Below are 14,888 nucleotides of genomic sequence, written 5' to 3' on the forward strand. Positions count from 1 at the left end.
GAGTTAACTGTCTTCCTAGTAGCTGGTACAGTGCTATGTTTTGAGTTCAGTATGAGAAGAATGTTGATAACACTGATGTTTTCAGTTGTTGCTCAGTAGTGTTTAGACTATAGTCAAGGATTTTTCAGCTTCTCATGCCCAGCCAGCGAGAAAGCTGGAGGGGCACAAGAAGTTGGCACAGGATACAGCCAGGGCACCTGACCCAAACTGGCCAACAGTGTATTCCATACCATGTGACATCCCATCTAGTTTAGGAACTGGTAAGTGGGGGGCAGGGAATCGCCGCTGGGGGACTAGCTGGGTGTTGGTCGGTGGCTGGTGAGCAATTGCCCTGCGCATCATTTGTACATTCCAATCCTTTTATTACTACTGTTGTCATTTTATTAGTGTTATCATTATCATTATTAGTCTCTTCTTTTCTGTTCTATTAAACCGTTCTTATCTCAACCCACGAGTTTTACTTCTTTTTCCCGATTTTCTCTCCCATCCCACTGGATGGGGGGGAGTGAGTGAGCGGCTGCGTGGTGCTTAGTTGCTGGCTGGGGTTGAACCACGACACCAGTCTGTGTGGCTGTCCGCTTTTCCTGATCTGGTTCTGGTGCTCTTTTTACTCGTGTGTAATGAATCCAGGAGTCAATTCCTTCTACTTTGACTGCATTATAGGTCTTCAACAACACAGTGTAAGGTCCTTTCCACCTTTCCTTTAGAGGTTCATCTTTCCAGGTCCGTATGTAAATGATGTCCCCTGGTTGGAATGGATGAACCGGTGTATCCAACGGGAGAGAGACCTTCTGATTTAGATAGAGAAATTGAATACTCTTTAACATCAGCTTGCCCTTTTGTATGCATTTGGTCTCCTGTGATGTTAAAAAAAACCTTGTGGGATATGCTTTCCCATACACAATCTCAAAAGGACTTACTTTCTCTTTGACCCTAGGAGTTATTTGAATTCATATAAGAGCTATAGGTAAAATTTCTATCCATTTAAGGTGTGTTTCTTGTACACAGTTTAGCAAGTTGCCTTTTAAGAGTTTGATTCATTCTTTCTACCTTCCCACTTGATTGTGGCCTCCAAGGGGTGTGTAATTCCCACTTAATCCGTAAAAATTTAGAAATCCCTTGCACCACTTCTGCAATAAAATGAGGCCTGTTATCAGAGGAGATTCCTTCTGGAATACCGAATTGGGGTATTATTTCCTTCAATAAGATTCTAATTACCTCTCTAGCTTTGCTGATATGGCAAGGGAAAGCCTCTGGCCAGCCAGAAAAGGTATCTACCAATAAATATTTATATTGGTTATACCTAGGTAGCTCTGAAAAATCTATTTGCCAGTATTCCCCAGGAGTTATTCCTTGTTTCACAATTCCTCCTATAACCTTGTCCTGGGTTCAGCTGGGATAGAGTTAATTTTCACAGGAACCTGGGAGGGGGCACAGCCGGGGCAGCTGACCTGAACTAGCCAAGGAGCTATTCCATACCATGTGCCATCATGCTCATTATATAACTGGGGAGCAGGCTGGGGGTGCTCTCTCGGCTTTCGGTGGGGGAAGTGGTGGAGCGTCGGGTTCTGGGTGGTGAGCAGTTGCACTGTGCATCACTCGCTTTGTATATTCTTTTATTAGTACCGTTCTTGTTGTTGTTGTTGTAACTTCTCTTTTTTTTGTGTTGTCCCAGTACACTGCCCTTATCTCAACCCTCGAGGTTCCGTTGGTTTTTTTTTCTTTTCTCTCCTCCGATTCTCCTCCCTATCCCACCGGAGGGGGGCGGGAGGAGTGAGCGAGTGGCTGCGTGGTCCTTTGTTACTGGCTGGGCTGAAACCATGACAAACCTTTTTCCCAGTTTTTTTATTATTAGCACAGCAGATGGTAAACTTTTTACTACCATGTCTGCTAACCTTTGCATCTTTGGTGCAAAAAAATTTCTTTTTGCAGTTATTGTCAATGTGTCTGCTCCTGTATGCGTCTCCTTATGTAGTCTCTTGAGCAAAGTTTCCATCATTCTTTCTGGAATCAATAATTGTTTGAATGGTGTTTGTGAGAGACTGAGAGAGTTTATGTCTCAAACATTGTGGCGGGGCAAGTTCTGCTTAAAGACAAACACTGCACAGCAAGAAACCCAGGTGAAAAGCCCATCAGCTCAGACATCAGCAACAGGAGGGGGAGGGTGTGCTGGAGGGTGCGCAGCTCCCTGTTCTGATACAAAGATCAAACAGTGGCCATGTCTGCAGGGAAGGGGAATTTACTCCCCAAATGACCCCCAAGCCCAAAGGCTCACAAACTGCTCATTAGCCTGATGAGTTCGGGTGCCTGCCAGAAGGAGGGGCAAGGCTGATAAAAGGACACAAACTGAAGCCCCGGGTGTGCAAGCCCACCAGAACTGGACCCCTCGGCTGACTGGACCAATGCTGGACCCAGGACCGGTGAAATTTTTCTCTCTTCCTTTTTCTCTCTCTGTCTTCTTCTCTCTTTCCTTTTCCTTTTCCACAATCCCTACACCTCATCCGTTTCAAGATATAAACCGTTGACCAAGTCTGAGACTAAGAGTGGATCCAGCTGCCCCTGGGCCCTTCTCTGAGGAGGAGTCTGGAAAGCAAGGGGGTCTGCTCTGAACCTCGTGACTCAATGGGAGGGATCTCCTTAGTCCCTGAATTGATGTATATGGTTACCCTGGGTTACACGGTTTACAGAAGTAGTCTTATGCCAATTCCTGTTGTGAGAAACCCCGCCACCTACTACTACTATGCCTTTCCAGTTCAGTTTGCTTCTGTCATGAATAAAGTCTTTAACTGATCGTTTGGTGTCCTTTCACCTTAATTTAGCCCGAGGGAATTTCAAATTAAACATGACTCCCTGGTCTGTCCAGTCTGGGTCGTGACATTTTTATCCACTGATTCAAAGAAATTAACTCAATAGTTTGATTAACTATTAAGTAGGTATTCTTTATTGGCAGCGCTGGATGCACGGGGGATCGCTCCACCTATCGTGCACACCGTCGGGTCTAAGTGTGCAGGTTAAGTACATGTTCTACATACATATTCACTAGATTTCCGAGAAAGGTTATACATATTAATTAGTTTTCCAGGAAACTATTAGCATATGCAAATGTCCTTTACGCAGGCGCATTGAAGGTCTCTGGTGGTCTTCCATAGTCTTCCTCACTTGTCCGCTATTTGACCCTCCTCAGGTGATTCTGCGCAGTATGGTCTTTTACTTCTTTTGGTACATCAGTGTTTGTTAGTGTTCTTATTATCTAAGTTTTCATTAGTGGTGTAGAATCATATGGTTAGTTTAAGCTAAATTATCTACAAGGATGAGAACAAAGACAGGAGTTCTTATCTTTTCTGGCCCTATCTATTCAAGCAAGGCCTCTACTTGTGCCTTCTCAACAAGATTGTAAGTTCATCAAACATTTAATTAAGTTTTGTGATTGTTCATGGTTCCTTCTTGCTCATCACTCCCAAGTACCAGTCTCAGACAGGCTTAATCCTTGACGAACACCAGTCTTTGGTATGTAAAGTTACAGAGAGACAGTCATTAAGCAATTAGCAGTTCCTTCTCTATATCAATCCCCCCTTTCCTTTAAACCTTTGCAAATTCTCTTGCAACTATAGGATTCCACTACTTCCGAGAGACCGTGTAAAATATCTTCCAGTTTCTACTTGATGTCTGATTTTATTTCGTTTCCAACTTTCGTAATTTTCTACCATGCCCTGACAACACCACACAAAACACTTAAGCATAATGCAGACCATCATTCCTAAAGTCATTAAAATTATAACCATAATAAAAATTTGCTTTAGCCACCCGAAATTTGGCAGCCAGGATGTTAGTTTGTCCCACAGTTCTCTAAATCCCCATGAGAGGTCATCGTTTGTTATTTTATGTAGTATTTTGGTCTGTTTCCAAATTTCTTCTAAGTCGGTGGAGATTCTTCCACTTTGATCTATATACATGCAACAACTCATATTTATAACTGTGCATACTCCACCCTGAGAGGTCAATAATAGATCTAATGCCATTCTATTTTGTTGTACAATTTGAGATAAACTGGATATTTCTAATTGTTGGGCTCTTATTGCATCAATTGTTCTATTCTCAAGGTTTTCTATTACTGCCAAAATGTTAACTATGGCTTTTTCTAACTCACTCACTCCCAACCATGGAAGAAACCATCGGACAAAAGTATGAAAGGCAGTAGGCCTCTTTACTAAAGGATTCTCAACATCTCATCTAATCTTTCGAAAGTGTGTTCGCACCCATCCTTTTGGTGGAGAACTGTGTATAGTCATATTTGGAACCACTGCTCCCAAAGTACATGTTCCCATCCAATTCTTTGGTAAAACTTTCCAGGCAGTGTCATTGCATAGCCAGTACCATCCTTTTCCTTCTGGCACTGGCCATGCTGTAGTATTAACAGAAGTTGAAGTTCCAATATCTATAGTTTTGTTACAAACTGTATGATTCCCTACATACATCCCATTAACACAGTCACTTTTTCCAAGTCCTTTAGGTGGATTACATCTCTGTACACACGTACAATAAGGCTCCTGGGCCTCAGGACTAGTTATTTCTAACTTCTGGACTCCGTCATTGTCAGTATACCATGTGGTACTTTCCCAAAGAGTGGCCCAGGAGTGATTACTTGGTATCGGAATACCAATTAGTGAGATCCCTTTTCCACCATGTTCTGGCATGCGAGTACATATCCAACAGTCAGTTCTGTTCAGGATTTGGGAAACATTTTGCGTCAGGGAGAAATGTGAGTTCAAGTTCCATCGAGCTTCATTTGAACCGAGTAATAACTCTGTTACCATCATGATCTGGAGAACCGCAGACCTGTGGGTCCTGTAGGGATGACCGTCCATGGCCTCTCAGGTGCCCTCTTTACTCTTGAATAGTGGATCCAGGCCGGCTGTTCCTTGATCTTAATGGCAGTGAAGGTCGTCAGCAACACTTGATAGGGTCCGTCCCATTTCTCCTCCAGAGGTTGTCCTGAAAAAATCTTTACATATACATAATCACTCGGTTTAAAGGGATGGATTGGTTGATCTAACCCTCTAGCCCTGGTTCCTAAAACTTGTTTATTTATATTTTCCAACTGCTTCTGGAGGGATACCATGTAGTCACACAAATACCCTGCACCCAGTTGGGTTAAATCTTCTCCTGTAAATTGAAATTGATATGGTCTCCCATACAATATTTCAAAGGGACTTAAATTCTCCTTTGTTTTTGGTTTCACTCTCATTCTAAGCAATGCCAGGGGAAGAGATTGGGGCCAAGTTAGATTAGTCTCTTGACCAATTTTTGCTATCTGTTGCTTAATTAAATGATTCATCTTTTCAACTTGCCCACTTGCTTGAGATCTATATGGGGTATGTAACTGCCAGTCTATCTTCAAAGTTTTGCTCACCTGCTGTACTACTTTGGCACAAAAATGAGAACCTCGATCGGAAGATATTGTTGCTGGAATTCCGAAACGAGGAATGATTTCATTCAACAATATCTTAGTTACTTCTCTTGCTTTGTTTGTTTGGCAGGGGAAAGCCTCTGGCCAGCCTGAAAATGTGTCAGTCATGACTAACAGGTATCGGTACCCCCCTTTTCTTGGGAGCTCCGAAAAATCAATTTGCCACTGTTGTCCTGGATAATTTCCTTTGCCAATTATCCCCAACTTTACTTTATTCGCCACATTAGGGTTATTACGTAAACAAATTTCACACTGTTGAGATATTTGTTTCACCATTGTATACAGATTGCGTCCTATTAATTTATGATTTAAGTTTTTGTACAGGGCATCTGCTCCCCAATGCGTCTTATTATGTTCAGTTAAAACTGTTGTCCATATTAAATTGGATGGTATTACTATACGATTATCTGCTAAATGAACCCATCCATCTGACTCGACTCTACCATCCAGATCTTCAATTAATTTTAGGTCTTCCTTCGAATAATTTGGTTTCTGATTTGTACTTACAGTTTGGATTTTACCATCTGGTATTAAGGATAATGTTTCTGCTTCCACTTCTTCCGCCACCCGCCTAGCCTCATAATCTGCTAGTCGATTTCCAATTTCTGAATCTGTGTTTCCTTTTTGGTGTCCTCGACAATGCATGATAGCTACCTTTTCTGGTTGCTTCACGGCTTCTAATAGTTTTAAGATTTCTTCTGCATGTTTTATTTGCTTTCCTTGAGCAGTTAGCAATCCTCGTTCCTTCCAAATTGCACCATGAGCGTGAACTACTCCAAATGCATATTTAGAATCTGTCCAAATGTTTATCTTTTTCCCTTTTGCCAATTCCAATGCTCGGGTAAGGGCAATTATCTCCGCCTTTTGGGCTGAAGTTCCGGAAGGCAATGACTTAGATTCGATTACCTGTTGGGTGGTTGTGATTGCGTATCCTGCTTTACGTTGTCCCTGTTTTATAAAACTACTCCCGTCGGTATACCAGGAGTTTTCAGCATCCTCCAGAGGTTCTTCTTTGAGGTCTGGTCGACTGGAATATATAGCTTCTACTGTTTCTATGCAGTCATGTGTCACTGGTTCATCCAAAGTTCCACTAAGAAAAGAGGCTGGATTGACAATGTTAGTAATGACAATTTCTACATCATCTTGTTCTACTAACACTGCTTGGTACTTTAAGAATCTCTGGGGCGAGAGCCAATGGCTTCCTTTTTGTTCCAAAACTGCTGAAACTGTATGGGAGACTAGCACTGTTATTTTCTGTCCCATGGTAAACTTTCGGGCCTCTTGAATATTGATAACCACTGCTGCAACAGCTCGAAGGCAACCAGGCCATCCTTTGCTCACCTCGTCCAGTTGTTTGGAGAAATAAGCTACTGCTCGTTTATAGGGACCAAGTCTTTGTGCTAGTACTCCCAAAGCTATTCCTTGTCTCTCATGAGAAAACAGCCAAAACGGTTTTGAAACATCCGGCAGTCCCAGAGCAGGAGCTCTCATTGGCTCTTGTTTGAGCTGCTTAAATGCGTTTCGTGTTTCTCCAGTCCAAATTACTTTTGACTGGTCTCTCTTTATCAATTCATATAATGGCTTTACCAATAATCCATAATTATATATCCAAAGGCGACACCAACCTGTCATTCCCAGAAAGGTCCGCAGCTCTTTTACCGTTTGGGGCTCCGGGGTTCGGCAAATGGCTTCTTTCCGCTCAGTCCCGAGCTCCCATTGTCCTCCCGAGATTTCAAGTCCCAGGTAGGTCACACGCTGTCGAACCAGCTGGGCTTTCTGTTGAGAGACTCGATATCCACTTAAACCCAAAAAATTAAGAAGATTCACAGTCCATCGAATACAGCTTTCCCTGGTTTCAGTAGCTATTAAGAGGTCATCCACATATTGTAACAAGATTCCTTCATTGTCTGGGGGTACCCAAGTTTCAAGCTCTTTCGCCAATTGATTTCCAAAGATAGTGGGGCTATTCTTAAAGCCTTGAGGTAATACTGTCCATGTTAGCTGAGTTCTTCTCCCGGACTCAGGATTTTCCCATTCAAAAGCAAACAAATTCTGACTTTCTGTGGCTAAGGTCAGGCAGAAGAAGGCATCCTTCAAATCCAGCATGGTAAACCAAACTTGGTTATCTTTTAGTTTTGTTAACAAAGTATATGGATTCGCGACTACTGGATGTATATCCTCAGTAATCTTATTTATGGCTCTCAGATCTTGGACTAACCTATAGCTTTTCCCGTCTGCCTTTTTAATTGGTAGTATAGGTGTATTATATTCTGATTCACACTCAATCAATGTTCCATATTGTAGAAACTTGTCAATTATTTCCTTGATCCCCTTCCTATCATCTAATTTCAGGGGATATTGCTTAACTTTGACAGGTTCTTCTCCTGGTCTCAGCTTAATTACTATAGGGGCTGCATTTTTAGCTTTTCCTGGAACCTCAGAGGCCCAGACTCCAGGATATACTTGATCAACAGTTTCTGGAGGTACTTCAAATTTTGGTTCAGCTTGTATTAATGCCAAGCTTAAAATGTTAATTAGCTGGTCTTCCTTGATTTTTAATTCCATTTTTCCTTTTTCAAAAACAATTTCTGCTTCCAATTGTTCTAGCAAATCACGGCCTAACAAGGATTTTGGAGATCTGGGCAAATACAGAAATTTATGTATTCCTATTTGTTTACCCAATTTATATTTAAGCGGTTTTAGGAAATAAGCCCTTTTCTGCTGGCCAGTAGCTCCCACTACAGTCACAAACTCTTCATCCTCTGGTATCAACCTTTGATTTAACACTGAATAGGACGCTCCCGTATCTACAAGAAAATCCACCTCTTGTTCTATTTTCCCTAGCTTAACTTTAACCAGTGGATCCGCTAGGGTGGATTCCCCCGGTCCCCCTCATTGACCAGAGGTAACATTGGCTACGACAGCTTGTGCTCCACTTAGCTTAGGACATTGTCCTTTCCAATGGCCTATTTCTTTACAATAAGCACATTGGTCCGATCTTAGGGGCTGGCGTGAGCCTCCCCTCCTTCCAGTTCCCCGACCCCTCCCACGAAGGGAGTTGTCCTGCTTTCCCAGCGCAGCTACGGTAGCTGCAGCAATAGCTTTTCCCATTTTTTGTCTCTCATCCCCTTCCCTGTTCCGATACGTTCTCCAAGCTTCCTCTATCAATTTCTCTAAGTCCCTTATCTCAGGCTCTTTCAGTTTCTGAAGCTTTCGCCTTATGTCTTCTGAAGATTGTCCTAAAAACAAAGAGACTAACTGTTGTTTTCCCACTTCAGATAAGGGATCTAAGGTAGTAAATTTCCGCATAGCTACTCTTAACCGATCAAGAAACTCTGTGGGAGTTTCAGTCTGACCTTGTTTCACTGCATACAGACTTGACCAATTAACTGCTTTCGGTATTGCATTTTCAATACCAATTTTTATCCATTCTTGATATTTTTTCAACAATCGGTAATCACGGTCATCATTAGAGTCCCAATTGGGGTCTGTTCTCGGTACGTGATTATCTACCGTACCGGGTAAAACCCCAGCAGTTATTTGAATTTGGACCTGAGTCCGAGCATTCTTTATTATTAATTGCTTTTCAGTTTCGGTTAAGGCATCTAACATCAAATTGATGTCCTTCCAATCTGGATCTTGATTTTTAACGATTAACTCAAATCTTTTAGCAACTCCCCGATATCCTTTTACCATTTCCCTCCATGAATCTAAATCATTCATCGTAAATGGCACTTTAATTCTCGTAGGACCAGTAGCTCCTATTGCCTGTCTTAAGGGAGCCTGGATTATTGGACCGACCTTACTCCGGGTGCGAGCTGTAATAGGAGTAAAACCTAAATCTCTTGTGCTCGTACCTTCATCAGGCTCTTTCGCACCTGTATCATCAGTAAAATTACCTTCTACGGGTGTTGGAGGTAGTAAGGGTGGTGAAAAAACAAAATCTTCTATTCTTTCCTCAGTTTCCTTTAATTTTACACATCTCTTAAAGTGAAAAACATATCTGCGTACATCACCTCATCCCATTTTCCTTCTCGTCTCAAAAACAACATCAATTGTAACAAAGTGTTATAATTCAATGTCCCATTAAAGGGCCATTTTTCATCACCGTCTAACTTATATAAAGGCCACCACTGATTGCAATACTTTATTAAAGTTTTCTTATCCACACTTCCACCTGGCGGTCCCCCTATTTCCTTCCAGTGATCCAAAATACAGCCTAAGGGGCTCTTTTTCAATATTCCACCACTTTGTTTACCTCCCATATTACTCGTTTATATTTTTACGTTTCCAACCACAAACAATCTCAACTGTATATGTAGCCCGTTCCCTCTTGTCCCAGGGAGTCCAAACCCGACACTCAGAGCATTCAATATCCCCTCCACAATCTATTTGCAACCTCTGTTTGCACCACACGCATTCCAAGACATATGAGGGCATACACTCATTTCCTGGATGTAAAAGACACCACTCAATTACCCACATTTATACAATGCACCATACAGGGACTTTCTTACACCAACACCACAAAATGATTAAGATAATCAAACTCAAACTTACAATTACAACACTAACATATAAATTCAAGTTCCACATCACCAGTGTGTCACACTTCGTTCGTCTCCGGCCGTACCCCTTGCGGAGTTACAAGACTGCGGATCAGAACTCCACACGCTCTGCAGCTGAGCTGCGTCTCATTTACTCAAACATTCAATCCACAGTTTTAATTGTCTTATGTTGTTTAGACCAAAATCCGCAAACGATAGCCATAATTGAGTCCCCATAGCCATTTACCACATTCAGTAACCAAAAACGTCAAAATCAAATTCAAAACATAAACAAAAGCACATGAGTGGGTACCAAACCTAAAGCACACAAAGTGTACAAAAGCATACAGAGTGTACCGAAACAAAAGCACCCAAACATATACCACACCAAATGTATACCAAGGGTGCTAGCTACCTGGTATACACCATCCTGCATAAGTTTACTTTTGTCTTATGACTTATGGATAGCTTTACAAATGACTGGTCCCAAAAATAAAAAAAGACATAAAAGAATAAAGAATACCTTTACTCCTTTAGATGGTGTCCTTGTCTGCTCCCGCAGTGATCCGATTGAGGCGAGGAGTCCCTCCGGGAAATCCCGGGGGTACCCTAGGGAGTCCTGTTCTCAGCGGGTCCTGCAGCTGAGCAGAGCAGGTCCCATCTGGGTCGCCAGATTGATTCAGAGAAATTGACTCAATAGTTTGATTAACTATTAAGTAGGTATTCTTTATTGGCAGCGCTGGATGCACGGGGGATCGCTCCACCTATCGTGCACACCGTCGGGTCTAAGTGTGCGGGTTAAGTACATGTTCTACATACATATTCACTAGATTTCCAAGAAAGGTTATACATATTAATTAGTTTTCCAGGAAACTATTAGCATATGCAAATGTCCTTTACGCAGGCGCATTGAAGGTCTCTGGTGGTCTTCCATAGTCTTCCTCACTTGTCCGCTATTTGACCCTCCTCAGGTGATTCTGCGCAGTATGGTCTTTTACTTCTTTTGGTACATCAGTGTTTGTTAGTGCTCTTATTATCTAAGTTTTCATTAGTGGTGTAGAATCATATGGTTAGTTTAAGCTAAATTATCTACAAGGATGAGAACAAAGACAGGAGTTCTTATCTTTTCTGGCCCTATCTATTCAAGCAAGGCCTCTACTTGTGCCTTCTCAACAAGATTGTAAGTTCATCAAACATTTAATTAAGTTTTGTGATTGTTCATGGTTCCTTCTTGCTCATCACTCCCAAGTACCAGTCTCAGACAGGCTTAATCCTTGACGAACACCAGTCTTTGGTATGTAAAGTTACAGAGAGACAATCATTAAGCAATTAGCAGTTCCTTCTCTATATCACCACCAACCTTGTTCATTTTCGGAGCAGTCTATTTGTTCTGCTAATTGATCTTCCTTCTCAGTATATTTTGGTGGTGGTAATTCTAAACGAGGCCCTGGAATTAAAGCTCCTTCAAATTTTGGCTCCTTTAGAGCTGCCTTTATAGCAAGACAATCAGCCTTCTGATTTCCTTTTATAATTTCACTATTTCCTTTTTGGTGGGCTTTGCAATGCATTATTGCAATCTTCTTTGGTAAGAGAACCGCTTGCAGCAGTGTCATAACTTTGGTCCCATATTTTATTGGAGTTTCTTGTGAGTTTAACAGTCCTCTTTCCTTCCAAATTGCCCCATGTGTGTGTACCACCCCAAATGCATATTTAGAATCTGTATATATATTAACTCTTTTTCTGTTATTTAATTCTAGAGTTCACATCAATGCTATTAATTCAGCCTTTTGAGTGGATGTGTTGCTAGGCAGCATCTTAGTTTCTGGAGGTTGGGCATTTGTTACCACTGCATAGCCAGCTCTTCGTTTTCCTTCCAGCATATAGCTGCTGCCATCACTGAGGAGCTCTACTTCTGCATCAGGCAGGGGTTCATCCTGTAGGTCTGGTCTGCTGGAATACACTTGTTCAATAGCGGTTAGACAATCATGTTGTAATTCATCAGATTCTGAGATTGGAAGCAAGGTGGCAGGATTCAAAGTGGAGATCAAAGAAAGTGTGACATCATCTTGTTCCAGTAACACAGCTTGATATTTTGCTAATCTACTTGGGGAAATCCAGTGATGCCCCTTACTGTCAAGGAAGGATGATACAGCATGAGGTACAAACATGGTAATTGGTTGGCCCGGTGTCAGTTTTCGAGATTCTTCAATCAAGATTATAGTTGCCGCTACTGCCCTCAAGCAGGCAAGCCAACCTTTGCTGATCTCATCCAATTGTTTGGAAAAGTATCCCACTGGTGTTTTTTCATTCCCCAATTTCTGTGTTAATACTCCCAGAGCCACCTGCTGTCTCTCATGTACGCATAATTCAAAGGGTTTTCTTAAATTTGGTAGTCCCAATGATACCGAAAAGCCGGTCGAAGAAACTCTCTAAGACTCGTTTTGGAGTTTTAGAAAGCAGGCATTCTTTATTGCAGTGCTGGATGCATGGAGGATAGTTCCACCTAGCGTGCATGCCACGGCTTTAGCACAAACAGGTTATATAGAATAACTAATTGCATATTAATCAGATTAGTATACATATACATAAAAATGATTGCAACTGATTATCTTAGTACTGCCTACATCCGATCATGCGCAATGGAGGATCCATTTGAGTTGAAGGGCTGCTTTTGTGACCACTGACCCATTTGAAGTTCTTGCTGGCTGTCCTTGAAGTCTTTGTTCTTGTCCTTGTTCTTTGATCTTGAAGCTTAACGCAGTTTCAATCCCATGTGGTCAGTTTCAACATTGTTCTCTGTGGTGGGTTGACCCTGGCTGGACGCCAGGTACCCACCAAAGCCGTTCTATCACTCCCCCTCCTCAGCTGGACAGGGGAGAGAAAAAATATAACAAAGAGCTTGTGGGTCGAGATAAGGACAGGAGAGATCACTCACCAATTACTGTCATGGGCAAAACAGACTCAGCTTGGGGAAAATTAACACAATTTATTACAAATCAACCAGAGTAGGGTAATGAGAAATAAAACCAAATCTCAGAACACCTTCCCTCCACCCCTCCCTTCTTCCCGGGCAGAACTTCACTCCCAGATTCTCTACCAAGCCCCCCCAGTGGCGCAGGGGGACAGGGAATGGGGTTTACGGTCAGTTCATCACACGTCATTTTCTGCCGCTTCATCCTCCTCAGGGGGAGGGCTCATCACACTCTTCCCCTGCTCCAGCGTGGGGTCCCTCCCACGGGAGACAGTCCTCCTCGAACTTCTCCAACATGGGTCCTTCCCACGGGCTGCAGTTCTTCACAAACTGCTCCAGCATGGGTCCTTTCCACGGTGCGCAGTCCTTCAGGAGCACACTGCTCCAGCGTGGGTCCCCCATGGGGTCACAAGTCCTGCCAGAAAACCTGCTCCGTGGTGTCTTGGTGTTTGCAGGGTTGTTTCTCTTACATGTTCTCACTCCTCTCTCCGGCTGCCGTTTCCGTCTGTCCCAACTTTTTTTTCCTTCTTAAAAATGTTATCACAGAGGCGTTACCACTATCACTGATTGGCTCGGCCTTGGCCGGCGGTGGGTCTGTCTCAGAGCTGGCTGGTATTGGCTCTCTCGAACACAGGGGAAGCTTCCAGCACCTTCTTACAGAAGCCACCCCTGTAACCCCCCCTGCTACCAAAACCTTGCCACACAAAGCCAATACATTCTCCTCTAGCGTACAGGAACATCTAGTCATAAGAGCAAAGAACTGCAAAACTTATGAATAATTACTAGTTAATCACTTGACTAGACCTTGTAATTATCTCCCCGTTTACCCTTTGTCTATTGTTTCAACCATAATGTTAATATACGATCATTTATCAAATCTCACTTGCACAGTCACCTAGCAGCAACCAGTTTTCATAGAAGGTACAAAATATTAAAACCATAAAATTTGAGCAATCCACACGAAATGTATGGATATATGCTATCAATCCCACTACTGTAGTCATATGTTTGAGTTACAGCATAGCCGTGGTGATACTGCTCAATTCAGGGTTAAACATGATGCATTGTCCTTTAAGGAGGACCAGTACTCCATAGCTTCACTATGCAAGCCTGATTATTTTGTATAAACTATGCATGCTTTGCTAATGACTTGAAGAGGGAACTAAAGAGTGATAAAAGGAAACATCCTGCCCCAGAAGGTGTCGGGAAGCATGAACTAAGGGAAAGGTAAAGGAGGCGGGGGAGATCGTGACCACCAACTCAATTCAAGACTGGAAGAACTCCCCCCCCCCCCGCAAGGAGCATGCATGCTAATTTACATAGCAAGCGAGGCTAATCTAAATATAACTGACCAATAGTGGATGAGAGGGTGACTACTAACCAATGAATGTAAATTTAGGTGTGTTTTTTCTGATCATGTAACAGAATAAATACATTGTAGTTCTTTGGTGTGGTGTGCCAGCTTTGTGGCGTTACCACCTGGCACCCATCTCTGCCCAGACATGAAATAAACACATATCTCAGCTCTGTGTGTAAGATTGGCTCATTGTACACTGGGTACCGAACCCCACTTGTGTGACAACACTACCAGAATCATGCCTGCCTGAGGGCTAAATTTAACCTATCTGATCATAATTTCATTAAACAGATAATAATGATAGCAGCTCAATATATTTACTTTCAGACATCCTGTTTTAAAAATCCAATAAATGGATAAACTTAAACTTACAGCTTTGTTTAAATATAAGCATGTAAAAAAGCAGATATTTAGGGCAGGCACTAAAATCATATTTATTAGATCAACTTCCAGAATTCAGCACAAGATGCTGTTGCCGAAATCCGGAATAAAACTCCTTAACAGCAATGAGAAGTTAAGAAGCAGGCACTCCTTTATTGCAGCGCT

General features: G+C 42.3%; 2 long non-coding RNA genes across 2 annotated transcripts in view; both read right to left on the minus strand.

Annotated features, from left to right (window-relative positions):
• Positions 1 to 14,888, minus strand: part of LOC138683454 (uncharacterized) — a 177,728-nt gene that overhangs the window by 80,687 nt on the left and 82,153 nt on the right. The window lies entirely within an intron of this gene.
• LOC138683323 (uncharacterized) lies at positions 6,021 to 7,757 on the minus strand. The gene is made up of 2 exons (XR_011322909.1): positions 7,093 to 7,757; positions 6,021 to 6,570 (listed from the first exon to the last, which is right to left on the minus strand). It is a non-coding gene; the product is annotated as an uncharacterized lncRNA (long non-coding RNA).

This window comes from Haliaeetus albicilla, chromosome W (genome assembly GCF_947461875.1).
Source record: "Haliaeetus albicilla chromosome W, bHalAlb1.1, whole genome shotgun sequence".
NCBI lineage: Eukaryota > Metazoa > Chordata > Aves > Accipitriformes > Accipitridae > Haliaeetus > Haliaeetus albicilla.